We start from the raw sequence: 17,857 nt of genomic DNA, 5'->3' as shown, positions 1-17,857 counted from the left end.
TTGCATTCTAGTTGGGGAAGCATGCTGGTGAGCCTCCAGCCCTTCTCTCCCCCTGCTCTGTGCCCAGGAGGACGACCCCACATCCTGCAGTGCCTTGTCATCTTGGAGGGCAATGGGAAGGACAGGAAGGTGGGAGATCCCAGTAGGAGACTGCAAGATGGAAAGAAAGGGGAGCCAGGTATTTGCTTCCTCCCGGCACGCTGCGGTTTTGGCAGTGGCTGTGTTCCTCTACCCTCAGTCCAATTCTGAGGAACTCCCTCTACCCTGGCTACAGATCTTGCCAGGCTCCTCTGACACCCCAAAGTCAACCTTCTTGCCCCTATGTGCCCTGGGGGAGGCAATCAAGGACATCTTGATGCCTGCTAGTGCCCTGTTGACTTAACTGCCTCCAGTTTTTCAGTTAGCCTTTGGCACTGTTATTTCTTTCCTGCCAGTAATATAGCCAATAAATAAATAGGCTATATATCAGTTGAGCACAAATGCTATGTAGCAACATAAAGCAGAGTAAGGGCAATAAAGTGTGTGTGTGTGTGTGTGTGTGTGTGTGTGTGTATTTTTTTATCTGTAGGTATGGGAGTCTTGCTTTACTAGGTCAGCTGACTGCTCAAGCTCCAGCTGTCTGGATTGAGTGCAGGTAGGGGTTGGAACCGAGGTAGCTCAAAGGTGAGGGGGTACAGCAGGAAAGGGGAGGGCACTGCTTGCCCGAGAGCTTGTGGGGGCTCAGAGCAACTAAGCAGACAAACAAATTTGGGGGACTTCAATTTAAAATTCCTATGTGGAAATCAAATAAATGAGAAGAAAGAGAAAGTTAATACAAATTCATTGTTTCTCGGGCTCAATGAAAGTCATTTTCTGCTTATTTCCTTTTTATATAATAACTGTTCATTTCAATTACCTTTTGGTAACTTTCCTTTGAACTCATTGTTTCAAAACTCAAAAATGACTTTCAGTAAATGCTGAATTTTGTTGTAAGAATATGGAATACAAAGCTTCACTAATTAATTTCACTGGTAAACTAAGAGGCAAAATTGAGTAGTATGGAAAAAAATCCTACAATGTATAGTTAGCCCATTTCTTCACTATGAAACAGAGACTGTTAATAGAATTGAATCTGCTTTGGAGCGATGAAGATATCCAGATGCTCCGAAATATTCAGAATGGTGTTTGCATGTTAATACTACAGATAGAGGAATTTAAGCTGGATTGGTAATCAAACCCTCACAGAAACTTGGTTTCTTGTGATTTGTATTTATTTTTGCTCCTGGGAGCCTCACTTTGATTCATCACTCGTGTTAATAATTGTTAATTTGGCTACTTGCTATTTTTCACATCAACCTTTTTCTTCTCCATCTTTGGTGTGAAAAACTTAGTTTGTGACCATGATATTAAAAAAGGTAGATTGGGGTTCCTACATGGTTCAGTGGTTGAGCATCTGCCTTTGGCTCAGGGCGTAGTCCTGGGATTGAGTCCCTCGTCAGGTTCCCTGCCTGGAGCCTGCTTCTCCCTTTGTCAATGTCTCTGCCTCTCTCTCTGTGTCTCTCATGTCTCTCATTTTTATTTATTTAAATAAAATCTTTTAAAGAATAGATAAATAAAAATAAAAAGGTAGGATTTTTTTTTTGGTAAACAAAGAGAAACATTAAGCTTCCAGGATCTTTTCTTCTCCATCCACCCTTTCACTCCTCCTTTGTTTGAGGCGATTTAGGGTTTCCTAGCCTCATCCTGCCTTATCTATCAAGGAGGAAATAACAACCTTTGGGATATATGTTGGCTTTAGCCAGCTGGCCACACTCAAAAGACACCAGTCACCTATTTCCACATTCACAGCCCATTCCATAGACTCAGATTCAAACTGTTTTAAAGGGTCGAGAAACTTGCTCAAAAGCGGAGACTCTAAACCCCTCCAAAGGGGCAAACCCTTTACTGAAGTGTTTGCTTTGGGCAACAAGTGACTTCCTGCTTTGCAAACAGAAGTTTCAAAGGGTTGATTTTTGAAATTCCAAAGAAACTTACAAGTCACCATATTTTGACCACTTATAGATCAAAATCAATCAGAATATTGGGAATATTTGGATTAAATTTTCTTCAACTTCAGAAATATTCAGAAGTTAAAGGAGCATTAGAGCAAAGAAGGTAAGAGATTTAGTAATTCTTTCTTGCAGGAACTTTCAAATTTTAATGCAGCTTAAGAATCACACAAAACAGATGAACATAAGGAAGGAGAAGGAAAAATAAAGTAAAATGAAACCAGACAGGGAGATGAATCACTAAGAGACTCTTAACTCTAGGGAACAAGCTGAGGGTTGCTGGAAGGGAGGGGGTGGGGGGATGGGGAACTGGGTGATGGGCATTAAGGAGGGCACGGGATGGAATGGGCACTGGGTATTACATGCAACTGATGAATCCCTAAACTCTACCTCTGAAACTAATAATACACTATATGTTAACTAAATTGAATTTAAATATTTTTTTAAAAGAGTCACACAAATAATTTGGTTTAAGTTCTTGGCTGTATGATCAGAGATTCTGTTCTGAGGGACCACAGACCAGCAACACAAACATCACCTGGGAATGTGTTAGAAATATCAATTCTTGAGACCACTCAGACCTCTAGATTCTAACATTCTTGAGGTTGGGCCCAGTGATTAGTGTTTGAACAAGCTCTCCAGAGGTGATTCTGAGGCACACCGAAGTTTTAATAACCACTGAGTAGAGCATGACTTTTTTTTCTTAGTGGTTCTCACTTGGAGGAAAATACTGTTGCCTGGTCCCCAGATGGAGGCCTGTCGAATCAAAAGCTCCTTGTCTGTTAAGAGAAACACTGACAGATAAGGGAGCTGCTGGCTTCGTTCATGGAGAGTTTCTCCTTTCCTCAAAACGACATAGTCACTTTCAGCTAAAACCTTTCATCATTAGGGCTACACATCCATCTTCACCTCCCTCTGCCATTTTGTCCTTTTCTTCCTCTCTCCCCTGAAACCCCCTCGGTGTCCTGCAAGCAGTGTGTTCTCCAGCCTCCCCCCAGAACTGCCTCCTTCTTCCATTTTCACTTGTCCAAGTCCCGATGTCCTTCAAGGTCTGAGTCAAAGTCATTCCTTGCAAGAGGCTGCCTCTGACTCCCTCTAGTTATGTGTACACCTCTGCCCTGGTTTCTGTCAAAGCCCTTACTGAACTGCACAAGAATTGTCTATTGGTGGGCTCATCCACCGTCCTGTGAGCCCCCTTTACCCGACTCTAACCCCCAAGACAGGACCTTGTCTGTCTACTGTTGAGTGCCTGGCACCTAACACAGTGTTGGGCATGGAGGAGGCTAGGGCTCAATGTTTGGTATGAGTGAATCGTCGAGGTGGTGCATGACCAGAGGTGCCTTAAGAGGTTAAGTCCAAGTTCTACCACTTACTAGCCATGTAAATTCAGGCGAATTATTTAATCTCTCTGTTCCTTAGTAGTTGGTGTCGATGATACTTTTGTTGTTATTCTTAATCGCTCTCTCTGGAGGAGAACCAATTCTGCCACAGGGTTTATGCTGAGTGCTTTTTAAGAAATTGTTCACACACTATGTCATTTAATTTTCACAACAATCTATGAACTACTTAGCTATTCCCATCTGAGAGAGGGAGGCTTAGAACAGTCAGTCAGTTGCCAAGCCTTGTATATAAACTATAGACAGTGGAGAGGGAACAAACGGAAGAATTTGAGGCAGTATCTGAACCCCAAACCCAGGACCTGTCATGACACTATACTGTGCTCTAAGACAAGTTGCCGAGACATAAACAAACCAAGAGTTAAACACAGGATGGAAAAAAAAAAAACAAAAAAACACAGGATGGTGTAAGGGATGGTACAAAGCAGTATATGATTCTCCTCCAAACTGTGGCTCAGGGAAGAGGTTACAACTTTGGCAGGAAGATCCCTGCAAAGATGAGCCCAGATGGTAAGACTATTAACCTACCCAGAGGAATGCAGGGAGGGGCCCCTTAAACCAGCAGTGTAAACACTTTTCTAAACACAAGCTGGCAGGTATTTTCTAAATATTGTGACTTACACACAACTCGAGGTGCATCAGACCTTGGAAGCACCATCTCTCATGATACTTGAAAAGTGTGGACGTTGTAGACTCCCCCTCCCCCTCCCCCCCAACCTGCCCTCACACACAGGTGGGACTAGGTCCCGGGTAGAGCCTGGCAATCTGCATTTTGACCAGTGCTCCAGTCAGCTGATCTGCTGGCAATGTCCAGTTGTCTTGTACTCATGTTTTACGTATGTCAGCATAAAAACCCAAAATAGAGATTTTAAAGGGATGAGAGTCTTCAAAGTAAAGAGCAGTCCATCTAAGCCCTCCTCCTGGCCCCATGGGAGATGCAGAGCAGTGTGAGCCTCAGGTACTGTCCTCGAAGCCCTGTTGTGCCCTGCACGCTCCCAGGGGGCAGCAGGTCAGGTGGATTCTGCACTGACTCAGGGCTCAGGCTCATTCCCCTGCGGCCTCCTCAGCTCTCCTGAAGTCAACTTTGCAAATCAATCACTGGCCTCTAGTGACCTGCAGGTACATTGTGTGCAAGGCCAGCTTCCCGGTGAAGTGGCGACCTTGACAAATGATCAGTTCTGGTCCAACAGGCCTCCCCCACCACTTCAGGTGCATGAAAATACAGTGTCATTCATGACACATTCAGGAATTCTCCCTGACTGGCAATTGAAATTCAACGTGAAGTCCAAGCTGTCATTTCAACAAAACACCAATAGGCAGTGTTAAGAACTGGGATTTCAATTTTTGGAAAAGGCGAAGTATTGTTTAAAAATAGCTTAGCTATGTGCACAGCTTAGTTTTACAAAATATATTAAAGTCAGGGGCATCTGTGGGGCTCAGTCAATTGAGTGTCTGACTCTTCATTTTGGCTCAGGTCATGACCTTGGGGTCCTAGGATGAAGACCAGCATTAGGCTCCATGCTCAAAGGCGAGTCTGTTCAAGATTCTCTCTCTCTCTTTCTTTCTGTCCCTCCCCTCATCTCTCTCTCTCTCTCTCTCTCTCTCTCAAATAAGTAAATAAATAAATCTTTAAAAAATAATATTAAAATTAAAGCTTACTAATACATCCATTGCAAAACAATGCAGATGTCATCCAAGTTCAGGGATTGGTTTACCAAAATGTCGGTGAAAGGGTGCTTTTGCATTTCCAATTCCTTACAAAACATTTATTGAAAACCTGCTGTGCCAGGTACCACACCAGGGGCTAGGAATAAAAATATGAATAAGATGGCATCCCTGCTGCCTGGGAAAACGTGCACATGAACAATGGCTGTGAATACAAACTTGTATGTATGTATGTCAACTCTAAGAGGCTTGGAAAATTGCTGAGAAGAGCTAGAAGAGAGGTGAGTTCTGCACATGGATGGGGGGCCCTCAAAAGGAAGTTGCTGGGGGGCATTGAAAATGGGCTCTGGGGGACACCTGGGTGGCTCAGCGATTGAGCTTTTGCCTTTGGCCCAGGGTATGATCCCGGAGTACTGGGATCGAGTTCCACATCAGGCTGCCTGCATGGAGCCTGCTTCTCTCTCTGCTTGTGTCTCTGCCTCTCTCTCTGTGTTTGAATAAATAAATAAAATCTTTTTTAAAAAGAAAGAAAATGAGCTCTGGAAGACACGATCGTTTACTTGACAGAGAAAGGAAGAAAGAGGACTCTAGACAAAGGAATGGAGTACAGTGGGGAGGTGGTGCAGATGGAGAGAAGGTGGTCCAGATCACAGCCACCGGGAAGGTGAGGGCACAGCAGATGGAAAGGACCTACAAAGAAAACTGGGAAGGCTCAGTGAGAAAAACACAAGGGAGACTGTGGGTCCCAGCAGGCGGGGACCAGACTGGGGTGGCAGTCATCAGCAACAGGTGCTGTGGGCAGTGAAATGAGATAGAGGTTCAGGGACAGTAGAGGTCAGAGATAATCTGGGCAAGAGCAATCGCCAGCGTGTATGGGGGAGGGCAGATGGGAAGACAGAGCACAGTGGTTAGCAGGGTGAGTGGTTGGTGATACCTCGAAGACAGGCACAACCAAAATGCTTCAAAAATTTATTTGGCAAGAGAAAAAGGAAGATGGAGGAACAATATGGGGTTGGGGAAGATTTGCTGTTCCTACTGTTTTGAAATGAGAAAGACCTGAGTGGAATTCAATGATAATCAGATAGAGCCAATCAGAGAGGAAAGTAGTGAGGCCTTGGGGGGGTGGGGCGGAGGGGGAGAGGGAGGGAGGGAGAGCTGAGCTCTGGATGCAGGGAAAGGTCATCTCTGGAGACAGGAAGGGAGGAGGAAGAAATGGTGTTGAAGCTGATCCTTGCATGGAGTTGGTGGTGAGAAAGCAAGGGAGTCACTTCCTCTGCGAAGGCAATGCTGTCTCCTGGGAGTGGTGTTTGTGTGTGTGTATGTGTGTGTGTGTATGTGTGTGTGTGTCTATGCACATATATATATATATATATCTGTGTGCACTCATGCACTTGCCCATGCTAGTGCTTGGAGATTTGTGGACAGTGGAAACACTGTGAAAATGTCTCTGGGGATACTTAGAGTCCCCAGCTGGGTAAGGGTTTGCGTATCTCTTTGGATTGTCCCAGACTTAGACTACACAGTTATCCTCACTTGTATCCTCACTTATAACTCATGAGTGTGTGTGTCTGTATATATGTGTACACGTCATTACTCTTGATGTTTCTTGTAGGCAAAACTTCTGCTTTCCCCTGGGGCCTGGTAGAGTTTCGGTATGCAGCATAAGGGCAGTAAACTACTTGGTTGACTGGAAAATCTTCAACTCATGGTGTCCCATGTTAGGCAATAAGAGGGTCCTAAATGAGAACAGCAACTGTCATTCTCGGAGGGTTCCGTCCTGGGGACAGGGAACCGAAACTGGGTCAACATTTTTCATAGGAAAGCATATAAGGTAAAGAAAGTAGAGATTTTACCTGGTCTAAGTTGTGATTGGGTGCCTGGTATGATACTGAATGAAAACTTTTAAAATGAAATGTTTTACACACACACACACACACACACGTTAACCTGTAGGTGCACACACATAACCCGAAATCTTTCTGCACCTCAGCAAGCTGGAAGCATGATTTTTCTGTGATGTGAGGACACAGGAGTGGTGGACAGGAGAAAGGGTTAAGTCAGGATCTCTAGTAATGCTTCCACTTGTTCTCCGAGGGCTAACAAAGAGAGGAAGCACAGCCTTTGTAGAAGGAAATTCCCAGGCCCTACTTCGGACATTCGCAACCTGCCCTGTGAACCCCTGAGGGTGTCTGATAATAAACACTTGCAAACAAAACAATCCATAAAGGCATTTTTTAACAACATTCTTGCATTTTCACCAAAGGGTTAGAACACCTTTTCCTGCATCTGCAGACCTGGAGGGGGCCTGGACATCCACCTACTGGCAGGGTCCCACAATCCCGGCTCAGAGCTGCCATTTGTATATGTGGTCCCCTTGCCCTTCGGGCCTTTGATCGTGCAGGGGCCCCATCCCCAGACAAGGTGCTGGAATGCAGGTCACAGACCCCACACAGAGTAGGTACGGGCTGCCATGTGCAGACCTGAGACGTACCCCTTCGTCTTCCCTAGTGACCCCTAGATACAACCCTGAGCGTTGCAACCTTATGTACTAATGCAGTGACCTTCCCCAGAGTTAGGGACAGCTTGACAAAGACCTGAAAACTCTACTAGCAAAGCGTGCCAATTAGGTAACAGATTAGGCTTCTTTTTCTGTAGTGGCAAAACAAAACAAAACAATAAAAGATCAAACAAACAAAACCAAAAGAGCAACCCCCAAAGCAGCAACAACCAAAATCCCCGGAGACTTGATGGTAAATATTTTTACAGTAATTTCTTGTCAGGAGCTCAAAGTGTACTAGGCCCAAAATGGAAACCCGTTAGCAAAAGTCTAGTTTGAGTCAGTTTATTTGTAATATTGTATCTTATTCCTCCCAAAACTAATAGGACATGAGGTTTGTTGCACCCATTTTGTGGATAGATAAATCAAAGAACAGAAAGTGGCTTGGGATAATAGCAAAGATCCGAGTGATTCAGATAAATGTGTGATATCTGCTCTCCGTATGTGCGTGTGGCTACATGTGTGTGCATGGATGCTTTTTTACTACAACATGCTTGACAAGCCCTTTATTAATTGTGGTCAAATGCAGGATCTTTGAATGACATCCCTATTTCTGGGCTAGAGGAGAATCCACTTCACGGCACGGGTGCGGATTAGATCTTTGGCTGCCAACAGAAAGCTGAGCCTTTATTTTTAAAATGCCATCACAGGTCTCTGGGATATTTTTAGATGAAATAATCATACATGTCTACTCATTTGCATCTGCCCAGAGCTGGCGGGCGACCTCCATATTGACCCCAGCACTCAGGACCATGTAGACTGAGGGAATGACAGGTTCCAGATCTCTCTTTGGGCGGGGTTACCATGAACCTTCCACTCGGGCCTCCTGCCCTTTGTACTGTAACAATGCACGGAAACACAGCCTCGTTAGAGGAAATTCCCAGGGCCATAGTTTGGACATTAGACAGTTGCTTTGCTAAGTTGGCCAGGCTGATGTGCATCTAAAAATAAACACACCGGTCTGCATGGGTTTCTATGATTTTGCCATGCACAGTTGATTATATTTCAAAGGGATTTTTTTTTTTAACTTTGTTTTTGAGAGAGCAAGCCTAGGTAACCCAGGAGATTAAAATATATCATGGTTTCGGTTTGCTTTGACAAAATGTAGCGTTTGCCGATACCCATTTCTGTGGAAAGGACCTCTGCTCTCTCGCTCTAGGATTCCAGAACAAGACTAAAGAGAGAGCACAGCATACTGAGTTGCTGTCCAACTGACTGCAGAGGATGTGAGGGTTCAAAAACATGATCAGCCAGTTCTTCTGAGTTTAGGAAGAATAAAGCATTAGCAGGGAAGCCTGGGGCAGCCAGCAAGATGACCCACGTAGGACCCTCCTGAGCTAAATTCTCCCCTACTCTAAGTCTCCAGGTCCTTAGCAGGCAGAGAGGCTGCTACAAACACGGCCTATTTAGCAGAAAAGGAGATGGGTGGGAGCCATGGCTCAAGATCTCAACTCCGAGTGGGCAGACAGCCCCAGGCAGCTGTCCTCTCTCCATGAGAGTCCTCTATCCCGCTCATGGTCCCTGCAATTCACAGGAGAGTAGACTTCTGAACAGCTAAGAATACGTATCCATAGAGTAGCGTTTCTGTTTTATGGATAAAGCAGGGATTAGAGACAAAGCTCCAAGTCCTGCTGTTCCTTGCCTCAACCTAGTTTGGGAGAAAATGTACCAAAACATGGCAATTTTCCATCAAATAAGAATGTGTTTGCAGCACCAGAAGTAACCCACAATCTAGTTAAAAAGTAACCCAAGAAGAGTGGTTTGGGGTGAACTTTTCCCACCTCATTGTTCTCATTTCTTTTTCGCTTTTCCTGGAAGTCCATTGTAGCTCTATTGTTGTGGCAAAGACCCTTTATAGAAATGACCGCTGCAGATAGGTCGGGCTAGCTAGTCAGAATGCAGCTGCTATCACTCTACAGCCTGTTGGTTTTTTTTTTTTTTAATTTTTTTGCAACCCTCCTTTGGTGGTTTGGGTTGGGAACCTGACATCACAAGACTCCTGGTAGCTTTGAGCGGGAAGGACCTAGAGGTCATCACCCGGACTCCACCCAGTGCGGGCATCCCTTCGGGAACACCCCAGCCATGGGCTTCCAGGGTGCTGGCACACTGCCTGGGACAGGGCGTTCACCACGCCACAAAGCAGCTCACCCGGTTTTAGGCAGTCCTGACGGTGGGTAAATCCTTCCACCTTTGAACTAAAACCTGTTACCCTATAATTTCTTCTCATCAATCTTCTGTTGACTTCTTTTCCCACATAGAGTGATCTTTAAATATTTGAAGGCAACCTTCACGTGTTACAAGACCAATCTTTTACTTTGAATATCTTCTGGTTCCTTCTACTAATCTGCAAATGACAATTTTCTCATTTTCTTTTTCAAGATTTTATTTATTCATGAGAGACACGGAGACAGAGGCAGAGACACAGGCAGAGGGAGAAGCAGGCTCCATGCAGGGAGCCCGATGTGGGACTCGATCCCCAGACCCGAGATCATTCCCTGAGCTTAAGGCAGATGCTCAACCGCTGAGCCACGCAGGTGTCCCCAGTTTTCTCATTTTCACCATCTTGGCCAGCCTCCTCTTTTAAGATCTGATGTAGGGGGCACCTGGGTGGCTCAGATCTGATGTAGGGGGCACCTGCCCTTGGCTCAGGTCGTGATCCCAGGGTCCTGGGATTGAGTCCTACATCAGACTTCTTGCTGGGAACCTCTGCCTATGTCTCTGCCTCTCTCTGTGTCTCTCATAAACAAATAAATAAGATCTGATGTATTGGGGATCCCTGGGTGGCTCAGCAGTTTGGCACCTGCCTTCAGCCCAGGGCGTGATCCTGGAGTCCCGGGATCGAGTCCCACATCGGGCTCCCTGCATGGAGCCTGCTTCTCCCTCTGCCTGTGTCTCTGCCTCTCTGTGTGTGTGTGTCTCTCATGAGTAGATAAATAAAATCTTTTTTAAAAAATCTGATGTATTTCTTGAGGCAACACATTAGGTACTGAAGCTAATTAATCTCTACAACCTTTTGTAATGAAAATTATCTGTATTTCTAGAAATGAAACCAAGACTTAGCAAGATATAGCTACCTATGAAAGGAAATGGCAGAAGGGAGATTCAAAACCACGTCTGCCTCTTTCTAATCCACCACATGACTCTGATTAAAAAAGAAATGTTGCCAGGTACAGCCAAGGTTGATCCCAGGTACATTGTGAGATTGATGGGAGGTCATTAGAAATTTCATATGCAGGCTGACCTTTCTTTTGTTGCTACAACTTGAGCTTCCTAATAGGGATTAATGTTAACTTGAAAGGTTAGGAACCGACCAGCAGAAAACACTTTGGCTGCTGAAAGGCGACTGTAGACAAGGCAGGTGTGTAGGAAGTACAGAGGCAAAAAGATGCAGGAGTAATAGGAAGCAAGAAGGAATCCAGGAGGTCCAGGAGGCATTTCCTTTGGAAGCTCCAGATGATGCAGGAGGGCTTGAAGATGGAAAGAGTCATTCTCTGAGATTGCCCAAGCAACTTGCTTCAGACTGAGCTGGTGGTTGTTTCTAGAGAACAAAAAAGAAGGTATTTGTTCCCCCCCAGCTGTCCAAGCGCCCCATGGGAGTGCCAAGCATGGAGACAAAGAATACTATGCCCTGCCCAACATTGGATTCTAGGCAACATCTGGTTAGGACACAAATCTTTGGGTGGAAAAATAAGAAGGAAATCCTTGTAGCTGTGCCACAGTGAGGGTCAGGGATGGGCTATACATCTTGAAGCTTTTAGATGTGTCCTTGTACTACTTGGTAGAGCTACATTCTTCCCTTCTTCTGGCTGCTTTCCAAAACAGAGATTGCCTGAGGATGACACGGTTTTTTTCCTTAGCTGCCCTGCTTCAACCAGTTTTATACCCAACAATTAATGTCAAGTGGATTTCCTCAAGCTGCAGGTCACCGCTCCCTTTGAACCACTGCTACACCATGCTTGCCGGCTGAGCGTATGGCTGAGTAATACAATGACTCCCTTAAGATCTCTTCTTGCCAGCTTGACTCAGAGTACAGAGCATCGCCTTTCAAATAATCATCCAGCATGAGAGGAGGTGAGTGCAAAGCACTCTGGACATCATCCAGAGACATCATCTTCTCTATGTGCTCATGAAGGCAAGAGCATCCCTTCCTTATATAGCTCTGTATCTTGCTCACCATTAAAGAAAAATCAAAGTTCAGAGAATGAAGGTGGCCCCACCCTAATTCACATGGCAAGTGAGTTTCAGGGGCAGGACTAAATCAGGGCCCTAAAGCACGGCCCAGCTTGCTTTCTGCTAAATTACACTGCCTTCTAGTGCCCAATGCCTTTACCTGGATATGCCAATATTTATTAGAGATCAGACTTTCAGTTTTCATGTTTTTTAAAAGATTTTATTTATTTGCTCATGAGAGACACACAGAGAGAGAGGCAGAGATACAGGCAGAGGAAGGAGGCTCCATTCAGGGAACCTGATGTGGGACTCGATCCCAGGACCTCCAGGATCATGCCCTAAGCCAAAGGCAGACGCTCAACTGCTGAGCCACCCAGGCATCCCTAGACTTTCAGTTTTCCTTAACGCCTTTTAGGGAGAAGCAGGATAGAGGATGATAAAGGATGTGTCCTCTGTAAGGAATGGAGGCAATGCTCACATCTGTGTCATTTGCTATCATATCTCAAGGACACAGTGCAGTGCCTGGTATGTAGTGGGTACTCGGTACATAGTTGCTGAAAAATGAGTAAGTCTCTGACTTAGAGTGGTAGACAGGAGGGGCACTGGTAGAGAAACACCTAATGGAAGAGGCTATCCATAGAGACATAAAGAAATAGATTCTGTGCCTAGTGGCTCAGTCAGTTAAACATCCAACTCTTGATTTTAGCTCAGGTTATGATCTCAGGATTGTGAGATCAAGCACTACATTGGGCTCCATGCTGAGTATGAGCCTACATAAGATTCTCTCTCTCCCCCTCTCCCTCTGCCCCCTCCACCCCAGTTTATGGGCTCTCTCTTTCTCTATCCCTCAAAAAAAAAAAAAAAAAAGATCCTGAAAGGTATGGCACATAGTGGATATTCAAAATACTCGGTGAAAAAATGAATCCAGTGAAGTCTCATAAAAGACAGCATGGGAAATATTATGGAGATTGGCAATCTCCTTGGAAAACTTCAAATTATAGCTCTCAATCTGGTAATAAATTTGGGCTCTTCAGTCAATATATCCATTCATTTATTCACTCATTTCTTCATGGATTCAATAAACATTGATTGAGCATATGCTATGCACCTAGCATTGCGCCAAGAGTTATAGATTCCAAAGTAAAAGCCTAATAACTCCCACAGATGAAAATAAGTAAAGCAGTCATGATATAATGTGCTAAAGACTATGAAAAAAGCATTTCACCGAGTGCCATAGAGACTTGATAGATATTTGGTCTGAGGTGGACTAGACTAGGTGGACTAGATGAGGAGAAGGAGGGTTTACTAATCAGGCTGCAATGGTGGTTGGGTAGAGAAGATGAGTGGTGGCTTCCTGGACAGGGAAAACGGCACAGAGAGATGTAGGTAGGCATTAGAATTGTCATGTCTTGGGGAAACAGAAAGTGCTCAGTACAGCTGGAAAGATAGGTGGTGAGAGGTGGGATGAAAAGGACCAAATTTAGAAGATCTTGTCTGCCTTCCTTAAGTTGGGGCTTCTCAAACTTCAATGTGCATATGAATCACCCATGGACCTGGTTAAAATACAGATTCACGGAGTCTAGGAAGAGAATTTGCATCTCTAACAAGCTCCCGAGCGATGTGTGATGCAACTGACCCAGAACAGACTACCCTGTAGGTAGCAAGGAGGTAAGCAATGGGGTGCAGAGGAAATATCTCACTGAGGGGAGTGACATTATCGCAACTGCATGTTCCCAAGAACCTGTAGCAGGATATGGAGGATGGAACGGAAAGAGACTGTGCTAAGGTAGAATGTTTAAGTGGCAAGAAATCACAAGCATCTGAACTAAATAGGCTTGGAAAGAATAGTCAGTGTTCAATACATGGATGTAAATTGGCTGATATTCTGTAAAGTCACCATAAAATATTTCCTCCAGAGGAAGGGTTAGTCGTGAAGACAAAAACAAAATAATGAAAACACAAAAGGCAAAAAAAAAAAAAATTCTAGAAATATATGTAGTGTTATTTGAATAAAACTTGACCCCTCTCCAAGTCTCAGATGACACATCACCTTGATTCTCAATAGCAACCAAAAGAAGTCACCAGCGAAGGGGTGAGCACCATCCTGGCAGCCAATTATCACAGCAGGATAAATAAAATCAGCCTCTTGGCCATCACTTCATAGACATTGTCACTACTTGCATCTAATATCAGGAATCTGCAGAGAGAGCAATTGTTTCATATTTTCAAATGTGGAATATAACATGGAAGTCCACCAGAACCTAAACAGAATCTCTGTTCGTTTACTTATAACTTATAGGTACTCTAAATTAGGAACATTAGGAACATTTATTTCTATTTCTGTGACAAAATCCTCTGTGATCTCTGGTACATTTTTAACTCAAAAAAAAAAAAAAAATACAACCCTACCTCAGAAAGAAATTTTAAAAAATCATGGTAGGTGTCTATGTTTTGAAAAGAAAAGTCAGGCAGTAAGCTTTTCCCTCTTTTGCAGAAGTAAAAAAAAAATGCAACTTCTAATATGATATGCCCTCCAAGGAAAATAAGAATCAGCTCCATGTTTTATGTACCATGCCAGTTGGCATTCTTTTTCCAAAGAGGTTCAAAATCAAAAAAGCCCAAATGTCATCTCTCTGGTCACAAGTTTTTCTCACAGTCCAGTAATCAGTAAATCTCAACAAGACACACATGTTGAAAAGACGCAGCCAGCCAGAGAAGCCATATATACACATATACTTCAGAGCAGCTTGATTTCCACCAAGACAGAACAAAGTAATACAGGGACCTACCTTGCTCTTCTGGGATTTGCAGCCTCCTAAAATTTGACCCTGTACTGGAGATCTTCCCCTGAACCTCCTAGGTGAGGTGAAATTCAAAGGCCTCCCATTCAATCACACGACCACAGGAGGGAGGCGTTTTTACCAGACCAGTTTCAGATCCTCAGGGCTCAAACAGACCTCAGGGAGCAGAGGTGAACTGCCTTCTGTTCTCTGCCGCAGGAAAAAGCTGGAAGACACAGTGTGGCTGGAGGTGGAGGCGGAGGCTGGGGGAGGGGAAGTAATATGGGAACCCGTAATAAATAAAAGATCCTCTCCACATGATTTCCTGTATTTGGTGCCTGTTGCCTCTCTCCAGGCTCCCTAGGGGAAATAAGAAATTTAAACTTGTCTTTTGGCCACTGGAAAGAGGAGAATAAACATGCTAAGGCCCATGAAAATATGAATGAGCTGAGCAGCGGGCAGGGGCTGGTGGGTCAGCTAGCTTTACCTTTTACCAAGTGCTTTCTTCCTGAAATTTCTCCAAGTGTTTAACTCCGCACAAGTCAAGAATGCCCTCATCCTCTCCCACTGAGCCAAAGCATTCTCTGGCCATGGTCCAGATGTGTTACAGAGCCCCCGAAGAGAGGCAGGTCAGAGCAGGCCTGGAAGAGTCTGCTGGCCATCTAGGGAAAGACTCCCTCCTTCCTGCCTCTGGAAATGCTGGCAATGTTCTGCGCCTGATCTTGGGACAACTGTGGAAGTCCTCAGCTGTTTGGCCTGAGGGTTTCAAGAATTATCTGAAGGCTACCGTCGGTTCGTTGCCGGAAGCAGAACCCCCTACATAATTTGCAGGGCTCCGTGCAAAAAAATGAAAATGCAAAGCCACTCCTCCAAAAATTAAGGATTTCAAGATGGTGACATAGAACATTAAACCAAGTATAAAGACCCTTTCGATACAGGCTGCACGCAACTGTACAGCTTGCACACCCATGAAGCCGGTACTGGCTATAGGAAGGGGCTTGGAACTATGGGTGTGTGTGGTTTCAACCAGCTGAGTTAGCAGGAGGCTGGGGCTGTCGGTATTTTGTCCGGAGGAGTGACAGTCAACCCTCGAATGCGGTGCACCCAGAAGCTGGTGCAAGGCGGGGAGGGGTGCGGGGGGGGGGGTGGTGGCGGGCAACAGAACGTGCTGGATTGGGGTGTGAGCAAGCATGGACCACAAACGTATCACGCCCGTGGTCTTCTTGCAGATCTTTGGCTCCCCTCTAATCTGTCCTCCCCTCTGCCATCAGAACAATTTCTCTCAAATACAGTCCTCGTGATACGATTCACACGCTGAAAATCTCTGTAGCCTAGGATCAAAGGCCAAACACCTGCGCAGGGCTTCCAGCCCCTTCAGCACCGGGCACTGGCCGACGTCTCCCACCTCACCTCAAGGCCCACCACCACCCTCGCCCCCTTCTCATTTCCTCCGGCCCCACTGCTGGGAATCATTCTATGAAGAGTGCCCTCCCTTGACCCCCAATCCTTCAAATCTCACATCCTCCAGCTAACATTTTTTTCTAATTCCCAGGCCCCCTTGCTTTCCTCCCTCTGCAAACCAGGCTTCTCTCAGAGGGCCGAAGCCCTGGCCCTGATCTGTAAACTCTGCGAAGTCACGGGCTGTGTGTCTTTCAGCCTGGAGCTCCGGCCCAGGAGGATGGGATTTGCGTAAGTTCAGTCTTGGCAGGAGACAGCTGTCCCCCTTTAGGCAAAGGGAAAACTCAGAGGAAAACATAAGATCGTCGTTGAGGTTTTGTAGTTGAAACTCAGGCAGAGGGATCAATTCCGCAGGTGATATTGCAGTGCTCTTGTTCAATATCCATTACCATACCAGTTTGTCGTGTGCTGTCCCTCCCTGTTCTCACAGGGCAATCTCGTGGGTAGGAAATGACCTCTAGTCCGAAAAATGAAACGTTAGACAGGCCGGCCAGGGGAGCAAAGCTAGTAAGGGCGATGGAAAATGGGAAGGTGCTGGAGGTGAGGAGAGAGAGGGAGAGGGGACGACGTGGGTGGGAGGAGGGAAAGAGGGGACAGGAGGGGAGCGTGGGAGCAAGAAAGGGAGGCGGGTAAAGAAGAGGGTGACAAGAAACATGGGGATCCAGCAGAGGCTGGAAAACAGTGGGGTGGAGAGGACAACAGGAAGATGACAGGCTGGGCTAGCATTTAATCCAGAAGGGGAGAACCCAAGGCAAGCACCCTCCTCCCACACAGTGTTGCTACTAGAGTGGCTGAGCATATATTCTGGTTGCTTCTCATGGTTCCCCTGAGCTACCAAGTCACTTCGTGCAGGTGTAAGGGCTGCATTTGTCTAAGAACCCCCGGTTGAGGTTGTCTGATTAGACTACAAGCTACAGTAACAGATCCATAATCTAATGTCTATAAAAGTAATCTAAATATTCGAGATTCTGAATATCTAATTTGAGGCAATTAATAGTAATTTAATATACACATATATCTATAATAAAGCAAAGATTTATTAAACCAAGAGTTTGAATTTTCTTCATAGTGCCTCAATTTTGTTTCTAATTAGGGGGTATTACGTGCATTAAAAAAAGAATTGTCAGGGTACCTGGTGAGTCAGTCAGGCTCAACCCTTGGTTTGGCTCTGGTCATGATCTCAGGATTGTGAGATCCATGTTGGGCTCCATGTTTGGTGGGGAGTCTGCTTGGGATTCGCTCTCTCCCTCTTCCTCTGTCCCACCGTAGCCCCACCTGTGCACACACTTTCTCACATAAACAAACAAACAAACAAACAAATAAAATCTTTGAAAAAAACAGAAGCATCAAGAAAAATAGTGAGAGACTTCATTTAAAGTGGGAAAAGATGGGGCGCCTGGGTGGCCCAGTGGTTGAGCCTCTACCTTTGGCTCAGGTCCTGATCCCAGGGTCCTGGGATCAAATCCTGCATCAAGCTCCCCACGGGGAGCCTGCTTCTCCCTCTGTCTATGCCTCTGCCTCTCTCTCTGTGTGTCTCTCATGAATAAACTAAATAAAAATCTTTAAAAATAAATCAATAAAAATAAAGTGGGAAAAGGTGACTGAGTGTCTGTCACAGAATATCAAGTACTGTCTAGCAGACCCTTTGTGAGGAACTGAATCTATAAGAGTCTATACTTTTGATTATCTTTGTCCAGCTATTTTATAATTCTGAAGGATACAGAAACATAGTAATGCAAATGATTCTTGTTCGCAGAAATACACATTAATTTTCTCTAATAAAGACTGTTGATTTCCACCTGA

General features: G+C 45.1%; 1 protein-coding gene across 2 annotated transcripts in view; it reads right to left on the bottom strand.

Annotated features, from left to right (window-relative positions):
• ADGRF5 (adhesion G protein-coupled receptor F5) overlaps positions 1 to 14,949 on the bottom strand; it is a 102,509-nt gene extending 87,560 nt beyond the window's left edge. Inside the window, exons 1-2 of one of the 2 annotated variants that reach the window (XM_077903743.1) lie at positions 14,606 to 14,937; positions 13,867 to 14,013 (exon numbers count right to left, since the gene is read on the bottom strand). The gene's annotated coding sequence lies outside the window, so the exon portion shown is untranslated. Of the gene's footprint in view, positions 1 to 13,866; positions 14,014 to 14,605 lie in introns of both variants that reach the window. The other variant, XM_077903742.1, reaches the window with a different exon arrangement.
• Between the last annotated feature and the right edge of the window lie 2,908 nt (positions 14,950 to 17,857).

Source organism: Canis aureus, chromosome 7, assembly GCF_053574225.1.
Source record: "Canis aureus isolate CA01 chromosome 7, VMU_Caureus_v.1.0, whole genome shotgun sequence".
Lineage (NCBI taxonomy): Eukaryota > Metazoa > Chordata > Mammalia > Carnivora > Canidae > Canis > Canis aureus.
This window is presented reverse-complemented; position numbering and strand designations above follow the sequence as displayed.